Below are 23,000 nucleotides of genomic sequence, written 5' to 3' on the forward strand. Positions count from 1 at the left end.
TCATAGTGTAAAGACCAAAAATGGTTCTACTGCACTATTAAGATGGGCCAATCTGCCTAATATTCTCTTAAAACTTCCTATGATAGGTGTATTCTTATATTTAAGGTTTATACTGTGTACATGTAAATAGTAAAATATTTTTTTGATTTAACATCAATGTATTTTAATAACATTATACTGAAAGTCATTGTGAACCAGATTGTAACTTTTTATACGCTTATTCTGGAAGAAAAAAGAAAAAGTCAATGTTCTCAAACAGCTTTGCAAAGGTACTGTATGGGTACTTGTATATTATCAGCATTCCAGACCTTGAATGTTTACTCTGACTTTTGTTACCTGGGATGCACTGAATCTACTGTACTTTAAAGAAAAGAAATCAGAACCCGATTCACATAGATATATCTTCCCGTTCTGCCAAGAGAAGAGATAATAGCAGTGCCGATCCTTCTGCCACGGAAGGCGGAATCAGTAGATATTCGTCCTACTATTGTAAATGGAATACGGCAAATCTAAAATTCTGCCTCCTTTATTCAGTTTGGGTATAAATCGGTATGTTCCTATACTAAGAGTGCTTTTCCCTTTTTGCAAAACTCTTGACACCTTCAGTTAAATGGGAACGTGTCACTGATGTGTTGCTTCCTAATAGAGAATCTTTTAAGTTCCTTCAAAATCACTTGTTGCAGAGGAGTAATTAGTAATTGGCACGAGCCTCTGTGGTTGAAGGTAACATGACCCTAGTTAGGATAACGGAGGTTACCATAACTCCAATATGTTCTTACTTCACTATTTTCTGGCTCAGTTCATGCAGGGGTGGTTTGTAACCAGATGGTCAGACTCAATCAGCAGGCTGGGGAAAGAAGCAATTCTGGGGGATGGGGTGCTACAGGGCAAGGGGGGAGGGAATCAATAGTTGTGCACCTCCATTTTGCTGCCGCAGTCTTTCCACCTCATGTATTTTCCCAGGGCATAAGATCTGGAGCCATGATGGAGTATCAGGCAAGTACCTTACCCCATTCTTCAGCTCCACTATACTTGCAAGCAGCTCAGTTCATACCTGGAGAGACCCCAATCGCACATTTCTTCACTCTTTTAAAAGCTTGAAAGGAAAACGAGAGCTTCAGTTCTGTCTTAAAGTCTAGACTTGGATGCGGCACAAAAATAAGAGGATATTAAATTTCAGCAAACAGATTGCAAGATAAGGTTTTCTCTCTCTTTGTGACGCAGTTAAACGTGCCCGACATTTCTTATAACCTGCATCCTCTTTAGTATATAACTAATGATTTCAAGAAGAATCATGAAATGCACTAATATATCTGTGAGTCAGGAACCTCTGAAACATAAAGGAATTGTATAGAATTTAAAACTAAAGACAATGGCTGTGATTTGTACATAATAATAACCTGAGATTTAGAGGGAAAGAAGAGGCTTTAATATTAGCTGCTTAAAGTAAGACTACAGTAAGTCACTTTTACTGTATGATAGGTTATGAAATACTTAATAACAAGCGTATATAAATATCCTAAGGTGTAGTGACTTACAAAGAGTCGGTGGGGAAAAAACTGCAGTAAAACTGCGTTGATAACCATATGCCTGCTGAGAGATTAGAACTCATTTGGTGTTCATAAGTGTTAATTAGGAAGTGCTTGTATCAGGTTTGCAGCTGAGGGGGCAAAAGCTCACTCATCTGTGGAATGAACAGAAATTTGCAATATATGGTGGATGTCTGAGTGTAAATCTAATTCATAGACATATTTTCCACAGAAGTTGAAAGCAAATAAAGTTTTTTTAAAAAGAACCTAAATTGTGTTGTCTGTTTCCTTCTCATTCTGCCGTTGGCTTAGCAGCTGCACTGCCACCACTGCTGAGGAAAGGTGAGCTGCTCCTATACGAAGTTACAGTTCAGCTTCTTTGAGTATCCACGTGGAAGGGAAACTAGAAATGTCATTATGATGATGATGTTTGTTTGTTTGTTTGTTTGTACCCCGCCCTTCTGGCTGGGTTTCCCCAGCCACGCTGGGTGGCTCCCAACAGAATATTAACATGATCAAACATTAAAAACTTCTCTAAACAGGGCTGCCTTCAGATGTCTTCTAAAAGTCAGATAGTTATCTGACGGGAGGGCGTTCCACAGGGTGGATGCCACTACCAAGAAGGCCCTCTGCTTGGTTCCCTGCAACCTCACTCCTCGCAGGAAGGGAACCACCAGAAGGCCCTTGGCCCTGGACCTCAGTGTCCAGGCAGAATGATGGAGATGGAGACACTCCTTCAGGTATACTGGGCTGAGCTTTAAAGGTCAGCATCAACACTTTGAATTGTGCTCGGAAACGTACTGGGAGCCAATGTAGGTCTTTCAGGACCGGTGTCATGTGGTCTCGGCGACCACTCCCAGTCATCCTCTAGGGATAGGAGGATTGCACTGTGGCATAACAGTTACAGTGTTGGACTAGGACCTGGGAGGGCAGGGTTCGAATCCCTATATAGCCACGAAGCTCACATGAGTGACTTTGGGCCAGTCGCCATCTCTGGGCACCTAACTTAGCTGACAGGGTTGTTGTGAGGATGTGATGGGGAGGAGGAGGACAACCCACGGCACCTTGAGATCTTTGGAAGATAAAGGCAGTATCAAAATGAAATGAATATATATATGGCAGGAATGAGGAAGCAGTACTGTAGTCGGGTGAATGGCTGTGGGAGAAATTACTTGGGCAAAGAGTTGAAGCGGCATGGCAATTGTGAGCTAGAGAGCTGGGGCAGGGGAGGATATATAATAGAGAATCCAGAGGAGAGCTGTTCAGTGTTGCATTTGATGTGAGATAAAGGGCAAGCGCTCTGAAATGTTTCAACTTCTCATCCATGTTTTGTCATGGTTCCAACATACCTTTCACCTGATTTGTGAAGAGCTCAGGGTATAACAGCATGGCATGTTTCAAACATTCCTAAACTTGCCCTAGTACAAATGTTGAGGCACTTGACATCAGCATGGCTGCTTGTTTGATTGCCTGAAGGGGAAGGGCAAGACTGCTTGATTTAAACACACACACACTGAAGATTTCAGCAGATAGCAACTGCCTTGAGGTGCATCAAATCGGCTGGCATCTAGGTGTGGATTGCTGAGGCTCTCGACTAGCAGAGAAGGTTCAGAAGGTACATGTCTTGCTAAAAGAGGGAATGGTGATAGAGAAATAGCAATACAGTGGTACCTCGGGTTACATACGCTTCAGGTTACAGACTCCGCTAACCCAGAAATATTGCTTCAGGTTAAGAACTTTGCTTCAGGATGAGAATAGAAATCCTGTGGCGGCGGCAGTAGGAGGCCCCATTAGCTAAAGTGGTGCTTCAGGTTAAGAACAGTTTCAGGTTAAGAATGGACCTCCGGAACAAATGAAGTATGTAACCAGAGGTACCACTGTATATGGTTAATTCTACTGGTAGCAAATACCGGTAATTGCCACCCCTTGGAAGTAGCATGTAGTCTCTCAGTGTTAAAAGTGGAATGGATTTCTTTCAGGCAGTAGTCTTCAAATTTTATGGACCTGGGACTTTTAACCACATATGCATGTGAAGACCCACTTATTAAAGGTAAAATATAAGGTTAATAAGGTGGGTTTGCAACAGTAGCCATTACCATCTTGGATCAGGCCATGACCTGGTAGTGGGTCCCAACCCACCAGCTGAAATCCAATTCTGTAAACCAGTCTTTCCCAAATGTTGAGTCTCCAGCTGTTTTTGGACTACAATTCCCATCATTCCTGCCAGCTAGGAATGATGGGACTTGTAGTCCAAATAGTGCTGGAGACCCACGTTTGGGAAACACTGCTTTAAAGCAAGAGAGGTCCTTCAGCACATAGGCAACTGTACTACTCCTACTCCCCTACACCTAGGGGTCCTTTACCTTCTACATCAGGATCATTTCATTTCCCTCCAAGCTGTCACCTACATCTCTAATCCCTGCAGTGCCTCGTATCTGCGAAGGAGGAATTGGCCACCCCTCGTGCTCTTCTCGCAACCCTTACCACTATCTGCCTTTTGTGCTTCTCGCAGCGGAAGGGGGTGTCAATCTTCAGCTGAGCTACGCAGTGTGTAGCGGTCAGCTGAAATACTGTGCTAGGAATGAAAATAGTTTAATTTCCTGTGCAGATACCATGAGCCAGAAGAAATTATGACAAGCTACCAGGGGGAGTCTGACCCTTCCCTTTTGTTCAGTGGGCTACATTCCGGCCATGCTGAAGTCAAGAGATTTCTATGCGCACAAGGCCTCGCACATCTTTCCATCCAGCCAAGCAAGGGGCATCATCGCAGTTCAGAGACACAATCCAACCAAGCAAAAGTCCTTGGGGAGGATGCAAAGCTGGGCCGGTGAGAGATGTGGCTTGTGGCCTGGATGCAGAGGTCCCCCAAAAGGGGTTCTCCACCCCTGCTGTATAATGGCTTGAGCCAACTGGATAGAGCAGCTACAGTACTATTTGTTGGGAATACACTGGCACGGAATTCCTTGAACACCGTTCTCTCTGCTCCTATATGCCATTGCAATGAGCCATGAGATGAAACCCAAAGGGCACTTGATGGGACAAACTCTTGAAATCAATTATTTCAAGGACTGAGTATCAAATTCTCTTTATTATTTTATTTGGGCTTGCTGCTGCTGCTGCTGCTCAGAATCAAACCCCCCCCCCCCCAATTCACAGATAGGCCTTATGATACCTGGTATATCCAGCTGGTGGCAGCAGTGCTTTTCTTAACATAATGCAGTGGAATATCCTCTATCCTGTGAAGGTGATGGGCGGATGCAGAACCTTATTTTCAAAACGATGACCAAGGGCAACAGTTGTAATTTTGTGTGTGTGTGTGCGAAGGTTCCTGTGGAAATTATTCACACCTGCCATTGTCTCTTAATTTTCACAGTGAGTTCATTTCCCCCCAAACTTTCCGATGCGAAACATTTTAAAATTAAAGCCTGAAGTTTTATTACACCACCCAAAATCATGAGGATTTTGTTCCAAAAGCCTAATACCTGGTGATTCCAGAGTGAAGGAACATAAAAAAATACCTTTAAAGCGCAATGCTTCCACTCAAGGAATTATGGGCACTGTTGTTTATCCATCGTAGAGTTACTATTCCTAGCTACCCTTAACAAACTACAATTCCCAGGATTCTTTGAGGAGGGGGGCAGAAATGTACTCGGAAAGTTATAGTGTGTGTATGTAGCCTCAGGACATGTTTTTGTGCTCTGGTGGGGACGTCTGCCATGTCAGCTTCCATTCTTTAGAAATGTAGTATCAAATGAACGTTTGGTCATTGGACAATGCGTAAAGGGAGCTTTTACTGAGTAGGTGCTGCCTTTTCTGAGCTTTGCAAAACTTTTAACTTGTTTAAAACATCTGGTTTTATCAGCAAATTATAATTTATTGAGGTTTGGTGATTAAATGATCTATAAAACCTGATAAAATAAAGAAAAGCAGCAAGCTCAAAGCCCTGTGCAAGCATTTGATCTTCACACTGTTCCAAATGCATGGGGGAAGGGGGCAAGGCTGCACTTGTAAAAAAATCCATGCAATTCAGAATCCTAAACTCACAGGATTCCAAAATGCACAGGAGACTTGTCTTGCTTCCTGCTTTTACGCCCACACTGCACTGGAGCCTCCACAGTTTGGCAGGGCCAGGAAGCACAACCCTCCTCTTCCCTTCACACATGTGGGATCAAAGGGTTGAACACCCAAACAAGGTGTTGACGACCCACCATCAAGGACTTCCATGAAGGCAGGAACTCCCAAGCACCTCATTTTAGAAACTAAGTGCTTGGCTAAAATGTATTTAAGATTGCCACGCGAGAGCCTTACATTGTATCACAATTGGAACTAGAATGGACTAAGGCCTTGTAGTGTTTTGCTTCTCCTTTCTGATTGTCCAATACTTTGTTGTTGTTTAGCTGTTTAGTCGTGTCCGACTCTTCATGACCCCATGGACCAGAGCATGCCAGGCACTCCTGTCTTCCACTGCCTCCCGCAGTTTGGTCAAACTCATGCTTCGAGAACACTGTCCAACCATCTCGTCCTCTGTCGTCCCCTTCTCTTTGTGTCCTCCATCTTTCCCAACATCAGGGTCTTTTCCAAGGAGTCTTCTCTTCTCATGAGGTGGCCAAAGTATTGGAGCCTCAGCTTCATTACTTTAGGGAGCTGTGAAACCAAGTGCAGAAATGTTTGTACAGTGGTACTTAAGAACTTAATTCGTTCTGGAGGTCCGTTCTTAACCTGAAACTGTTCTTAACCTGAAGCACAACTTTAGCTAATGGGGCCTCCCGCCGCCGCTGCACAATTTCTGTTCTCATCCTGAAGCAAAGTTCTTAACCCAAGGTACTATTTCTGGGTTAGCAGAGTCTGTAACCTGAAGCGTCTGTAACCCGAGGTACCACTATACATCTTTTGTGTGAAAAGCAGCCAACCAAGAGTTTCGTGGGTTTTTTGGAGCGGGGGAAGGGGACAACCCCTACACCACAGACTTTAAAACTATGAACACAAGCCTTCAGAATTTCACACCCTTGAGGTGTCAGCCAAAAGCAGCGCAACTGTTCCTTATTTCAACCGTGCTTAGAAAGAGTCTTTATTTCTAAGTGTACACAGAGCTTAGCTATGAATGGAAAAGATTAATGGGGTGGGCCCTCTATTACAGTGAAACGTGTTAGGGCAAGTATTGGCTTAACAGTGTGCACATAATTTAAGTTTCCCTATTTGAATTCATATCCATTGGTTGTTAAGTGGGGAAATGATTGTTTTGGCACATGTTTTGGCACACAACTGCACCCAGTATGGGGGAAAAATATGCGGTCTAAACCACTGAGCCTCTTGGGCTTGCCGATCAGAAGTTTGGTGGTTCGAATCCCTGCAATGGGGTGAGCTTCCGTCGCTCTGTCCCGGCTCCTGCCAACTTAGCAGTTTGAAAGCATAACAGTGCAATTAGATAAATAGGTACTGCTGTGGTGGGAAGGTAAATGGCGTTTCCATGCACCCTGATTTCCGTCAGTGTTCTGTTGCACTAGACGTTGTTTAGTCATGCTGGCCACATGACCCGGAAAAGCTGTCTATGGACAAACACTGGTTCCCTTGGCCTGCAAAGCGAGATGAGCGCCATAACCTCATAGTCACCTTTGACTGGACTTAACTGTCCAGGGGTCCTTTGCCTTTTATTTACCTTAATACTTATGCAAAACTAAACTTAGGAAAATTACTTATCAACCATGTACGCCATGCAGTACACAATGTATAGATGCCACCACATTGGCTACTACTTCTTGTTGTTGTTCAGTCATTTAGTCATATCTGACTCTTCATGACCCTATGGACCATTACTGACTGGCTGCAGCTCTCTAGGGTGTTGGACAGGAAACATTCCCAGTCTGGCTGCATGAGAGGGAGATAGTTCTGTGAGACTATATGTATGGTGAATGGGCATGTGTACATTAGTCAAAACTGCAGACAAAAATGAATATATTAGGAGAGAATTGTACTGAAATGCTGAGCGATTTTGTGATAATTTTTAAAATAAAACAATTAGCAAATTGCTGCAGAACTGTGGAGAACTGAATTTAAGATTGGAAAAATGAGAAACTGACAGAACCTACATGGGAATAGCCATATATTCCCATTCTCTATTATTTAGTGTCTTAGAAAGATAGGCGAAAGATTATTACAATGGGGGAATTAGGAAGAAGAAGAAGAAAAGTTCAGTTAGGAATGTTTCAAAAACCACCAGCCTCCAGTATTATGGGTTGAGGAGAATTTAATCCCTAAGAGGATTCTTTTAAAGTAAGTGAGGCATGAACCGTTCAAACTATACAGCCCCTAGTGCGATGCCTGATAATGTCCTGTTGTAACTTGTCAAATTAAAAAAAAGTAAATGCTTTAAAGACAGAGACAGCAACCTTTGAGAGATTAGCTCTGATCCATGCATTCAAATTGGTGTGAAATCCATATTTCTCATTACTGCAAAAGGCTGAAACCAGATATGGGACTGCATGTGGTTTGCCTTGTGTAGCTCAGATCACCTGTTTGGGGAAGGCAAGAAGAAATGAACCCAACACTCCTAAAATGCACACGCAACAGGTGTGTGTGTGTGTGTGTGTGTGTTTGTGTGTGTGTCTGTTTCATCCTGTTGACTCAGGGATTTCTATTCCTAACATTTAAGTGATTCTTTGATCATTGATATCACATAGACTTACTGGTGTATATCAAAACAAAAAAAATTCATTCCAGTAGCACCTTAAAGACCAACTAAGTTAGTTCTTGGTATGAGCTTTTGTGTGCATGCACACTTCTTCAGATACAGTGTATATCAAGTTGCTAATATGTGAGTGACCTCAACAAATATCTTAATTGCTACTGGGTTAAGATTTGCTGCTGAATGTGTGTGTACCATTTGCGTGTAAGTTGATATGGTAAGCTGGCATGTTTATAACAACAGCAAGTTTATGACAGTTTGTGCAAAGATAATTTCTGTCCTGGTGCTTATTTTTGCTTCAAGGCCTCATACATTAACCCCCCCCCCCTATATTTGGGTATCATTCGCTCTGCATGACGGATGTCTTTTGCACTTTTATTCTAAAGGCAGACTGTGGTGCACTTTATCTATCTCATTTTATTATACTATTGTATAATTTGATGCAATAAACTAATACCATCGTTTCCAAGCAGTATACAGCAGAGATATAGCGTATATCATGAAATCAGTTATAAGTAACCCTTTTAAACATCTCAACAGAAAGTAGAACAGTTGGACGTCATCCTAGAGTGAATGTTTTCAATCATTCCTTTTATGTAACTGATGGGTGGAAAATCGGAAGTCCTTTTTATCTTTCATTTCTTTCTTTTTCTTCGTCTTCTTCTATTTTCTCTCCCCCCCCCTTTGTTTTCCTTGGTGTCCTCTGCTCTGGGCGATTATTGGGGTCCAATACACTTGAAGGTGATGCATGGTTGGTGATAGACCCTGAAGGAGACAGGAATGGGAATATCTCTGAGGTTGAGAGGCTGGGAGAAGAAAGGAAATATCCAAAATGGAGCTGAGAGGGTTCACCTCTTTCTGTGGGAGACAAGACTTTGGAGCTACATTTGAGAGAGGACTCTGCCTTTTCTTTTCCCTTTCTCTTTTTATTTTGATTAGTTTCTTTTCTTGTATTATGAAAAAGCTTTAATCAAATCTGTAGGAATAACGGAGGACGACAGGAGGTTGAATGCAGGTGAGCTGTGCACAGGCAAGCAAGCAAGCAAGCTGCCAGCTAACTTTGCCGAAGCTCTTTTTATTAGCACAATATGCAAAACCAGTCAGATACACTTTGGACTGTGAACTTTATACATCTTCCAGTCCCGAGATCGTGAGGTGGTACAAAGTTATTTGGGCACCTGTTTCCACCGTGTCATTGTCCCCTTGAACAATGTATGATGAAGGAGACAAAGGTCACAGACAGGGCACAGCAGACCATTAAGAGAGCAAAGGTTAGATAGAGGGCATGATGTTCAGACAGCTGTGGTTTTGTCTGCGGGGCGAAGTGTGCTCCAAACCCAGCGATCATTCCTTCAAAATCTGATTGGTGGAGGGGACTCACTTAAAATGCCTATTGAAATAAAAAGGTATTCATTCACTAGACACTGGAAGTTCAAAAAGAAGGGGATCTGTCTGTTCTTAACCAGGAGGGACAGCTACAGAGTTGGACCCGCAGTACTGAATACATGCAATGCATCTGATCCACAGAGGACCCCTAACACTAATTTCCCTGAACATCTCAGCGATTGGGCAGGGATATAAAGGATCTGCCTCACCTTACAAATTATTAAGGTCTTGAGTCTTTTTTGACCTACTGTCAGTCAGGGCCTAGAGTAGACGTAGGCTTTGAAGTGAATTCAACAGCTACAGCTCTGTACCACAGGCTACCATGTAAAACAGAAGGACAACCAAGAAAACTTAGAATGTGCCATTGCATGCCTTTCCAGGGGACTTGAAGGTTTCAATCTAAACATGTGCATGTTTACTCCATGGGCTTGCTCCCAAAAAATGAGGCAAAGAAGTACTGGATCTGAGCTTTTGCTGAATTGTGCCAAACCCCAAGGAGCTCAACAAAGATTACAAGGACAGAAGACACATTTTTCTCCTTGGTAGGGAAAATGATTTTATTCAATGCATGAGAAAGTGTTGATGCTGCAGGCATTCGGTTTCCAGCACACTGTATCTTGGACAAGGTCAGAAAAAATACAGATGATAAAATAAGGAGTTGGGAATGAGATTTCCTTTTTCCTGGGTCTTACCGATAACTTACCCTTCTGTGGGGAGAGATTACGGGCATTTATAAGATGCAAATGACTTCAACGACAACAAGAAAACAATTCATGACATTATGCTTGGGAGATTTGCTTTTTTCAGAAAATAAATAAATTGCAGTTTGAAACCTTTGTGTTTCTAAGAACAATGTTGCATTCCTCTGCTTTTCTTTGTCTTCTTTGAAAGCACTCACTGTACTCTGGAACAAAATGGCATCTACTGTGCTTTTCAGCGGAGAGATAAAGACTTTCTTCGGTTCAATGTGCCAAAGCTCATCAGTCTTATCTTAATTTCTCTGACCTTATTTCTCAGAGCTTGGATACATGCTGAAGAATATGATGATTCAGACGAAGGAGTTTTAGGTACGGGAAAAAAGATGGTGGCTGGGATCTAAGGAGCTGGTAAAGTGGAATTTTTGGCTGCTTCTTGTAGTCAAAAGGCAACTGACTGCCTTGACAATAGATCTCTATTTCCCTGCATTTCAGAGAAGCATTGCTTAGGTGAGTGGAAGCACTTTCCCAGTGAGTTTTGAGGCATGCTCCAAATTTGCCTGGGATCGACTATTTTCCCTTGTAAATCTTCGTGGTTATCAGATTTCAGACATGCAGGGACAAACGAGACATAATCATCATTCTGTGACGGGAATTCCCAGTACCATTTTTCTGTTCCAAAATGCCAGAAGAGGAGGGAGATTCTAACCTAATTCCTCTGTGTCACAGCCCTGATCCAAATCCCACTCCTCCCCAAGCAGTTAGTCATTGAGAGGAATTTCCCCCTCCACTACTAATAACAATAGCTTCAGCAGAGATTTGGACTGGAGCCTTCTGTAGCTATTGGGGGGTGGGATTTGGATTGGGGGGTCTATAGCATGGGGGCAAGGAGTTAGACCCACAGCAGGACTGTGATCGAAATTGTGCAGGCGGGCACTGCTGCTTCTAATTAATTAAAAAAACAAGGGTATGCCAGTTGCGGAGGCGTCATAACACACCTGCTTTGACCCTCACTGTACCATATCTAGTTAGCTTTCTGTTATTCTGTTTCTGGGGACTGGTGTTGGAGCAGATGAGCAAAGAAGAGAGATGCTTCTTTTGGAAGGGAAGAACACTTTTAAGAAATTGGAGGAGAACAGGTTTTTCATATAACGTGCTCTCTCTCTCTTTCTTTCTTTCTTTCTTTCTTTCTTTCTTTCTTTCTTTCTTTCTTTCTTTCTTTCTTTCTTTCTTTCTTTCTTTCTCAGATGACCTTAGCCTCACTAAATGACTGTTAACAGTCTCTCTCTCTCTCTCTCTCTCTCTCTCTCTCTCTCTCTCTCTCTCTCTCTCTCTCTCTCTCTCTTCTTGTGGGAATGGGGAGATCTGATCTAATGTGATCTGCAAAGACCTGCTAAGATGCTTCCTGGCTTCCCAGTAACAGCCCTAAAAGGACCAATTAAACCTATTATTTTAAGGATATTATCTGTGCCTGCTGGATCAGTTTCCTCCATTAATTGTTATGGGTCTCGCAGGAACAGCCATCCAGCCCACTTTAAAAGAATGGATGTGCTCCAAAAGAGCTGGAATACATCTTCTGTATGAGCGGCTTTTTGTTTCGGATGAATTTGCATGCAGTCAATAACAAGGCTGTTCAACTGGAGCTGAAAAACAGCCTTACAATGCCAGGCCCTGAATGGATCTTCTGTTAAAGAGGATGAACCAATTAAGCCATGGGAGCATATGAGAACTCTGATTGGCTTCCACAGGATTGGACCAATCCATAAGCATTTTCTCACTGGCTTTGACCCCCTCGGGCTCTGCTCTCAAGTTGCGATGAACACAACTTGAACTGCACTGGAAAGGGGGAGTGGAAGCAACAGCAGCAGCAGGACCTCTTGGCTTTAACAGTGATTAAAAATATTAAATTTCTAAATGTTCAGCAGAAAACATTCCCTTTTCTAATGGCTAAATGAATGCCTTTGTACCCCTGCATTGACAGAAAACAAAATGCTACCAAGGTGAATAAAATCATAATTGCTCCCAGCATTGAATCAAAGCATCCAAAAGGCTAATTATTGTATTTTTTGCCCTATAAGACTCACTTTTTCCCTCCTATAAAGTAAGGGGGAATGTGTGCGCGTCTTATGGAGCGAATGCAGGCTGCGCAGCTATCCCAGAAGCCAGAACAGCAAGAGGGATTGCTGCTTTCACTGCGCAGCGATCCCTCTTGCTGTTCTGGCTTCTGAGATTCAGAAAAAAATTTTCTCTTGTTTTCCTTCTCCAAAAACTAGGTGCGTCTTGTGGTATGGTGCGTCTTATAGAGCGAAAAATACGGTATTATGACAAAGGTGTGTCAAGCGGGGTGCAGGTCACCCACTGTCAGGGATGGCATACTTAGTGCTTCTCACAGTGATGACCTCAAACACACATTTTTACTCTCCTCACCTCCACCGTCCCCCAAATCGGATGAGCTGCAGACTTCCATTCATGCAAAAGGAATGTACTCAGAAGACGAACACAACTGGGACTGAGTCTAAACCTGCTCTACAGACCCCAGCTGCTCCTTTAATTTGTTATTTAGGTACCTTATGCATCAGCTAGGTTGCTCAGTTCAGATGGTCACTGCAGGGAAAGGCATCAAAATACAATATGCTATAAGAAATGATAGGACAGGTATGGGTCATGGGGTGACGTGGGAGAGATTCTGCTTGAACAATGCCCAGAAACCCTTGACTCAAAACAGACTCAGAATCACAGGAAAGCCCAGAATGGATAAGGTGATTGTTTGCAATGTCAGTTTCCTGCCATGTGAGAACCATTAAAGTCAAATACAGTACAAATTCATGCCCATAGCCATCAATCGGCCCATGAGAGTATTTTTTGCAAACTCTGTCATGTGGGCCTGTGCTACAGCTTCTTTTGAAAAGGAAGTGTTTTGTCATGCTATCATTCCTACAGACAGACCTTCACTTAGTGAGATTACACAGACAGGGGAATAGCTCAGTCAGTAGAGCAGAAGACTCAATCTCAGGCTCATGGGTTCAAACCCCAGGTTGGGCAAAAATTTCCTGCATTGCAAGGCGTTGGACTAGATGACACTTGTGGTCCATTCCATCTCTACAATTCTGTGATTCTATGACTCCCAGAGAGGAGTTTGCAGTTACTTTGCTTTCCCCAGAGTCTGGCTTAGTGTGTCATCTGAACCTGGACTTCTTCTTAAGCTCTTTCCTCTTGCTAAGCCCCACCTTCTGGTTAGTGAGGAGAGAGCTTAGCCAAACAACACGCTAAGCTGCAACTGTTCTTCACAGCTGCAGAAAGGACCATAGAGAAGCCAGGCATCTGCAAGCTCCTTGTTTGCATGGTCTCACCGTGCCACGCTTTGCCTTAGCTGGTGCTGTGAACCAGTCCATTGTGGCTGCAGGACACAGTCAAAGAGAGACAGAAACACAGGCTCCTCCTAGCCACAGGAGCACCACACAGAAAAACAGGCATCATTGCTCAAGGATTTTTTTTTGCAGCAAGGGCTTTTCTTTGGCCTATTTGCATATTTTGAGATGCCATTGAAAGTCATTCCGCTGTGTAAAGGAGCCTGCTCAGTAGACCTGGGTTTCACAGTTTTGTGAATTACGGTCTTTAGACAGTGGCAATTTGTCAGATTTATCCATAGAATCATATAATTGTAGAGTTGGGACCCTGAGGATCATCTAGTCCAACCCCCTGGAATGCAGCTGTCCCATACAGGGATCGAACCTGCAAGCTTGGTGTTGTCAGCACCACGCTCTAGCCAACTGAGCTATCCAGGCTGTGCTGCATCCAGTCGCTTACATTCACATAGTTCCCCCCCCGATGGGGTTTTCTCTTGTGGAGACCAATGGCAATATTCATTCATTAGCTAGGTTTATTAGATCCAGACTTGAACGACTTGATTATTTCTATTATTATTATTATTATTATTATTATTATTATTATTATTATTATTAGGGTCATATTGATTGGCTTGAGTTGCCCAAAGCTGTATCTTATGCACATGATTTGTGACATCACCTCCACTTAGGTGACCAATTTAACTCCTTAGGTTACTCCCCATCCCCAAGTCTCCTGCAACCTCTTGACTTGGACTGGAAAGTGAACTGAACCGAAGCCATTTTAAAATCTGTACGGTATAGGCAATATTGGGGTGGAGCATTTCTCAGGCTCATGTAGTTGGCTGTCAGGCTCTTGTTAGCCTGTCAACAACTCATCACCAAAAGTGTGCTTGTAAAATTTGCATCAGTGCTGGGCAGAGAGGGGAGGAATGCCATATTGTCGTTTGGTTTCTGAATTTTCAGATATGAGTAAGCAGCTAATAAAATAACGAATCATCTTTACCGGATGCTAGCTGGCAGCCTGTTGGCACAGTACAAGATGTTTTAGTTAATTAAGTTGTGCAACAGTATCATCTTAACATCAAAGCATATGGTTTTATTTGGGTGACAACTGTAGGTAGCGAGTGTCATGCTGAAAATGTATCATAAACAATGGCCTTAAAACCCCACTATATACAATGTAATGTTTCTGATTCATTCTGGCCACATGTGGCAGCTTCTCGGGTAAAAAGGTAAAGGTAAAGGAGCCCTGGACGGTTAAGTCCAGTCAAAGGCAACTATGGGGTTGCAGTGCTCATCTCGCTTTCAGGCCGAAGGAGCCACCGTTGGTCCACAGACAGCTTTCTGGGTCATGTGGCCAGCATGACTAAACTGCTTCTGGCACAACGGAACACCGTGACGGAAATCAGAGCGCACGGAAATGCTGTTTGCCTTCCTGTTGCAGCAGTACCTATTTATCTACTTGCACTGGTGTGCTTTCAAACTGCTAGGTTGGCAGGAGCTGTGACAGAGCAATGGGAGCTCACTCCATTGCGGGGACTCGAACCACCGACCTTTCAATCAGCAAGCCGAAGAGACTCAGTGGTTTAGACCACAACAGACACCAGAAGCAAAATAGAGAATGATTAATAAAGTAAGTGATATTCAACATCATTATTAAATCTCCATAGCAGACAAGAAAACCGACCTGATCCAGCAGCCACTTTTTGCATGTCAAGGGTGGTAGCCAACTGAGTTCAGCTCAAAGAAGACCTATTAAAATTAATGGATCTAAGTTGTTCATATCCAGTAGTTTCAATGGATCTACTCTGAATGGAACTTTATTATACATACATACATACATACATGCATACATACCCCACCCATCTGTCTGGGTTTCCCCAGCCTCTCTGGGCGGCTCCCAACAGAACTCTGCTGGCATGGAAATCCTGGGTGAACAACAAAAGTCACCACAGAGCTCTGGACAAGGTCCAGCATGTGAGGTATTAATTAGATTCCATTTAATTGAGCCTTGCCTTTACAAAATGGTAGTGGAGTAGAGCTTCTTTAAGTTCTTTAGATGGCTGAGCCAGTTTAATTAATTCCCTCACCTATGCACGCAACAATTATTGCCCAGAGCAGAGGGTCACACATTCTCCCTCATCCATGTCGCACAGGAGCATAATAATAATAATAATAATAATAATAATAATAATAATAATAATAATAATAATTCATTATTTATACCCCACCCATCTGGCTGAGTTTCCCCAGCCACTCTGGGCGATTTCCAATTGAGTGTTAAAAACAATACAGCATTAAATATTAAAAACTTCCCTAAACAGGGCTGCCTTCAGATGTCTTTTAAAGATAATATATTATTTCCTTCACATCTGAAGGGAGGGCGTTCCACAGAGCAGGCACCACTATCGAGAAGGCCCTTTGTCTGGTTCCCTGTAACCTCACTTCTCGCAATGAGGGAACCGCCAGAAGGCCCTCGGCGCTGGATCTCAGTGTCCGGGCTGAACGATGGGGGTGGAGATGCTCCCTCCGGTATACAGGACCAAGTCTGTCTTGTGCAAAGTCCAATCACTGGACCATTTACCTCGAATAGTCTATACTGGCTAAACAGCCAGTGTCCAGGTTTTCAGAGATGAGTATTTCTTAGCCTTACTTGAACTGGGGACCTGTCGCAGGTCTTCTTCTATGAGATTCAGCATTGGTAAGATGCAACCCCATGCTGACTGTCTTCTTCCTCTGCTCTGGATCAAACTGCAAGGCTAATCTAATACAAATATGATTTGATGGGATCCAAAGCACCAGTTATTCTGCTCACACATGGTCCACCCCAACATTGGGAGGCCCCTGGAGTCCATGAGACTGCTGAGGCCGACACGAAAATGAAATATTTGCCCCTCTCTTCTTTCTACTTACACAACATGGTGCTGTGAGGGTCAAGCACACTGACTCAGAAGATTAAATAGGATTTATGAACCTTGTTTTATAAACTCTAGATCAATAACAAGAAAAATAGCTACAGAGTGTCTCCTCTAAACCCTAGTAAATCGCTGAGAACGGCAAGGCAGGTTTGCAACACACAGGAAAATGGAAATTTTCTTTCTGTGCAAAAAACTTGAATTTGCCTTTGGATAGGTATTTATAACGTTAGCACTAAGAAGAAACGTCCATGCCTAGTTTCTGGAGCATTTTCTTTAGAGAGGTGAGTCCAAACAACATTAGGGTGACAATTCTGAGCATACGAACTCAGTAGGCGTGGGGAATCCCTTTCTCAGCCCTTTCTCTCCCTTTGATACCATAAAATGGACATAAATCCCACTTGGATCCCTGGAGTCCGAAAGGGCAAGCTGACCAGATCGTATATGTGGTGTCTTTGATGTGTAAATATACCTTGCTAACCTCTCTCACTACCAAAGGAACACAAGAGAATAGCAAAGAAAACCTGCACAAGCGACGCTGATACAAAACCCCACACATACATTAAGTAGAACAGAAACATGGCCACCCGATCCCATCCCCACTCACCATGCCCCCCTCCACCTCTTCCCCCCTTTTCTTCCTAATGTAACACTAATGTCTCGACAAATGAAACTGATCTGGAGAAAATGTAACTTGGAAAAAGAGACATTGCGCATACTTTTGTAAACCAAGAAAATCTTTAATAAAAATACATTTTTAAAAAAAAACCTAAGAAAATGTGGAGTTAATTTTCGATTCTTTCCTGGGGGTGCTACATTTTTGAATTGCCTGTTGAATACTAATTGATCTTTCTCTGTCCTTAATAACCCATCTTGTGAGCGAAACCTAAATCCTGTTAGAGGAACCTAATTGAAGCCATGCTTGTACTCATTATTAATATAATGAGGGGGTTCCAGCTTCAGAAGAGTTCCCATAAGAACCTTGCCTTGGAGGAATTGGCAGATGAGGAACATGGAGAGAGAGAGAGAAAGTCATTTCCACTCCAGGAAGTGCATATAGAAATGCCCTGCTTCTCCCTACATTAGCAAGCTCTTGGTGCCACCTTTGCTTGTGCAGTGATTACACCAATCCCTGCTCTCATCTCAGACCTATTTGCTTATCAAGCAACCAACATGCATCACACAAAAGAAAATGGTCAAATAATCCCATGGTTAACAAACCTGGAAGGAAAGGGCAAAGAATGAAGGTAAGGAGGAGTAGGACCAACCACCAAAACACCACCTTACATGCTCCCACCATATTGGTGGGTATTTTTGCTAGTTTCATATATCCTTATGACGTTTGAGACATGCATAGTCCTGAAAAGGCTGGGTTCCATTAATTAGTGAGAGGTACATAGTCAGTACAATCTGCATTGTATTTCTGGCTGTGCAATAAATCACAAGAAACAGAAGCTGTTTCTAAAAGCACACCTATCTGTATTCGAGAAAACGGTGGGTGCAATATGGCTGAGCATACAGCATAAAGTAGAACAGAGAGTTTCATCCTTCTGTTGAGTCAGCAATGATTGGGTCTGGAATATGCTCCATTAAAACAATAAAGTGGAGTTTCTGCAACTCTCAGCTTGCTTTAATTATAACATCAAGGTAATGCTGCACTGTCTGATCTAACTGGGTGGCACCAAGAGAGTTTGTGCGTATCTGTGATAGTTACCTGAAGTGTTCGCAACGGGTTGAACTTGGAGCCCATTGAAATCAGTGGGACAAGGGAGTCGTTGCTTAAATTTGATCCCATCAGAAGAAGTGGGACTTGCGTTCAACGGACTTAGTGTAACCCTGTGTTTCGGATATGTTACATTTTTAGTCCAGCATCCTATGTCAACCTGCACCATAGCATCTTCTCTGCATGCCTTACCCACCAAGCCACCCCTGAGCCAAGGAGATAAGTAACTATACAACCTTTAGAAGACATCTGAAGGCAGCCCTATATAGGGAAATTTTAAAAAATGTTTATTGTTTTATTATGTTTTTATATATGTTGGAAGCCACCCAGAGTAGGATTGCCATATTTCAAACAGTGAAAATCGAGACAGAAAAGTTCTTGAGATTTTTTTTGGCAAAATTGCAAAAATAAATGCTGTTTTTGAGCTATTTTTATGGGAAATTGGCAAAAACTGCACTGCCTTACATCCAGATTTTCCCATATATTTCTTCTGATTGCAGCCTAGACACTGCTGCCGACTGCAGTATTTTGGATATGTCCAGGAAATTCTGGGGTACCTGGGTTAAAGAGTACCTGGGGTAATAATAATACAGTGGTACCTCGGGTTAAAGGGACGTGGGTGGCGCTGTGGGTAAAACCTCAGTGCCTAGGACTTGCCGATCATATGGTTGGCGATTCGAATCCCCGCAGCGGGGTGCGATCCCGTCGTTTGGTCCCAGCGCCTGCCAACCTAGCAGTTTGAAAGCACCCCTGGGTGCAAGTAGATAAATAGGGATCGCTTCCCAGCGGAAAGGTAAACGGCGTTCCGTGTGCTGTGCTGGCTCGCCAGATGCAGCTTGTCACGCTGGCCACGTGACCCGGAAGTGTCTGCAGACAGCGCTGGCTCCGGGCCTATAAAGTGAGAGGAGCGCACAACCCTAGAGTCTGGCAAGACTGGCCCGTACGGGCAGGGGTACCTTTACCTTTACCTTACCTCGGGTTAAGTACTTAATTCATTCCGGAGGTCCATTCTTAACCGGAAACTGTTCTTAACCTTTAGCTAATGGGGCCTCCTGCTGCTGCCACGCCGCCGGAGCACGATTTCTGTTCTCATCCTGAAGCAAAGTTCTTAACCTGAGGTACTATTTCTGGGTTAGCAGAGTCTGTAACCTAAAGCGTATGTAACCTGAAGCGTATGTAACCCGAGGTACCACTGTAATAATAATAATGGAATAGGACATCCCCACTTTCATCAGAGAAATGTTGGAGAGTATGCAATGCCTGCTGTGTACCCAGACCAGCTTGGGACAATTTCCACAGTCGTCCGGTTTTCTGAGAAACATTGGTGACTGGACATGCTTGTTCCGGTTTAAGCTGGCAGAGAGCCTCCACGGATACTTGAGCAGATGGATGGATGTGTCAGTAGTGAAAGCTTTTAAAAAATATGCTCTGACTCATGGAAAGCTCAAGGAAAGTCTGATTTAACCCACTTTTGAGAGAACTTCCCTGGGTGTGGCCAGCTAATGATGACCAGTTGGCAGGCTCCCTTCTGTCGCACCACGAGGCCTGAGTGTGTGGAGCTAGTCAACCAATATGTTCGGCTGTGTCAGGCACCGAGAAACCTCAGCTCATGGGCCTTATCTGGCAGTCCAGATCTGACTCCAGATCTGGCAGTCCTCCTAGACCACACCTAGATTTCCTTCAGGGGGTTCCTTTCTGCAGAGAGCCTCTTTCAAAGCACATAGCAAGGAAATGCAGCATGCCTCACCATCTCTCGCCAGCTTGCAGTGTTTCCTGCCTCACCGGCTCACTGTGTTTTCTCTCTCCTGAGGAGAAAAGGAGGAAGAGGATTGGAGAAAGGAGTAGAGTTGGGAGCACGTGTGTGTGGCACAGAAGAGCAGCTATGTGGTGATGTCATTTCCTGCACACCTTCCGAATTCCTAGATATTCTGAACGTGTGGTAAAAATGAGCATTTGGCCTTGTGCTGGACCCCCACGAACTGTTGTATGTGAACCCTAGTAAGATTGCAGGTGGCTGGGCACCGTGTGGAAAATGCTCACTTATGATCAGTGCTAATTTTTTTAGAGAAAGAGGTGCCAACCAATAAACTGAAACTGACACGGGGACAAATAGAAGACGATACCTTCACCCTGGTATGGCTCCCCTTCATCACATACACAGCCCAAGAAGACCACAACAAGAATCCACCGACAGCATATGAATCAATATGGCTAACCTGACTCAAAAACACCCACCCACCCACCCCACTCACACACGAAAACAAAGTTCAACACAGCCAATCACAAACAAGCAACCGCACCCTAGGCCAACCACAAATTTGCTCACCCCCAAAGGAACACAAATGAATAGCAAAGAGAACCTGCACAAACAATGCTGACACAAAAACCCACACATACATTAAATAGAATAGAAACATCACCACCCAACCCCACCCTCACTCATCAGGCACCCTCCAACTCTTCTCCCCTTTTTTCTGCCTAATGTAACCCTAATGTTTCAATATATGAAACTGACCTATGGAAAATGTAACTTGAAAAAGAGACATTGTGCATACCTTTGTAAACCAAGAAAACGTTAATAAAATATTATTTAAAAAGAAAGAAAAAGATGTGTCAGAACTCATCATGGCAATGGTGCCCACCTAAGAGGTGCCAGAACTGAGTTCTGGCGAGTTCCAGCTGAAAAAAGCCCTGTTTATGAACTTTATATGTGCTGTAGGGATGAATTAATGGATTTGTCAGCTTTGGTTTCTCAATTTCCTGATCTCCATGTTAGTTTGTGATTATTATTTTCTTTAATGTCCTCTTTTTAAAAATAGCATCTCACTGCACATTTATTCTTATGTACACATTTACACATCTCTGCAAGCAGCATCCCCCAATCTAATGCATTTTGTATGTTGACTTTCACCAATTTATTCATTTAGATGCACACTTTTTTAAAGGTATGCAATGTTGTAAAAAGGTAAAGGTAAAGGTACCCCTGCCCGTACGGGCCAGTCTTGACAGACTCTGGGGTTGTGCGCCCAGCTCACTCAAGAGGCCAGGGGCCAGCGCTGTCCGAAGACACTTCCGGGTCACGTGGCCAGCGTGACATCGCTGCTCTGGCGAGCCAGAGCTGCACACGGAAACGCCGTTTACCTTCCCGCTAGAAAGCGGTCCCTATTTATCTACTTGCACCCGAGGGTGCTTTCGAACTGCTAGGTTGGCAGGCACTGGGACCGAACAACGGGAGCGCACCCCGCCGCGGGGATTCGAACCGCCGACCTTTCGATCGGCAAGCCCTAGGCGCTGAGGCTTTAACCCACAGCGCCACCCGCATCCGGGTGGCTTTTTAAATTAAAAAACAACCCAATACTTTATTTATTTAAAAATAAACTTTTATATTTTTTAAAAAATAAAGACAAAATACAAACAAAGTCAAGCACTCTGACACAAAAGGGGGACAATGAAAAAACTGGAATGGATAGAAGGGAGGAGGAGGAAAGATAATACCTCATATTAATTCATGTGGTGCATCCAATGCATTTTTTTAAGAAAAAAGGTGCCAGAACTCACCATAAACTTTTCCCTTGTTCTTTCAGACTAGCAATGGCATCCACCTAAGAGGAGCAAGAAATGAGTGAGCTGGGGGGGGGGGAGCCCTGGATGCATCTTTTATAATCAAATTCAATACGTTGAGAAATCACTTTTATCCTAATCTTCTAAAATATACCTTCTCCACAAACGTAACTGAACGATGGGGAGGAGGGTCTATGTTCCATCTCTGTTGTAGCGACGTGCCATATATCAGGAATTTAGACCAAATAGCATAAAGATTCTACCCTAGTTATTTTTCTTCGGCACCTGAGAGCATTAAAATAACAATGAAAAAGAATAACAACAAAGGAACAAGAAAGAAAAATGAAATGAAATGAAATGAAATGAAATGAAATGAAATGAAATGAAATGAAATGAAGGAAGGAAGGAAGGAAGGAAGGAAGGAAGGAAGGAAGGAAGGAAGGAAGGAAGGAAGGAAGGAAGGAAGGAAGGACACCACCGCCAAAAAAATATTTTTTTATGAGGTAATGATTGAGAAGGGTGAATTTTGAAGCATAGCTGCACTTCAGTTCACCAATTGTTCTGAGGAAGTGTGAGCCAGGTAGGCTCATGCAGAAATGTCAGCCTGACCACATTTCTCCACATTTCTAAGGTTCCGCTGGTGATTCCCTATAATGCATAATTTGGGGGGAGTTTTCCCTAAGAAGAACGAAGAAATGAAACCAATACCTGCACAAACTCCATGAGGGAGTTTGAGCTGCTGTTCTACCTGCATGACAGACAAGGAAGTAAACCTCCTCACAAAATGCAGCGAGGATTAAAGTATTGAGGGGGGAACATTCTTCGCTGCTCAAGGCAGACAGTGGGGATTTAAAACACAAAGCATACCTGTTGGCTTTTATCTTTTTATCTGTGTGGTTGTCATCCCACTGCCACCCCCACCCCCCGCTCGCTGGAATTATGAACAGGCCGGGGTGTTTTGTTTTTTGTTTAGTAAAAAATAAACAAACCATGCCACCACTTATAAGAACATTTTCCTTCTGACTTGCCCAGATTTTGTTGGCATGAATCACCGGCTGGTGTAATCCTGTTGCTTGGAACAAACAGTGTGTTTGGACTAGCAGCAGTTACAAGGAAGGAAAAGGCTCTGGGCCATGGATTTTCAGCTAAAGAGGTACAGCTG

General features: G+C 43.3%; 1 protein-coding gene across 1 annotated transcript in view; it reads left to right on the forward strand.

The window, feature by feature from the left end:
- Window positions 1–23,000, forward strand: part of ELOVL5 (ELOVL fatty acid elongase 5) — a 214,622-nt gene that overhangs the window by 115,701 nt on the left and 75,921 nt on the right. The window lies entirely within an intron of this gene.

This window comes from Podarcis melisellensis (assembly GCF_964234715.1).
Source record: "Podarcis melisellensis genome assembly, chromosome: 3".
In the NCBI taxonomy this organism is placed as follows: Eukaryota; Metazoa; Chordata; class Lepidosauria; order Squamata; family Lacertidae; genus Podarcis; species Podarcis melisellensis.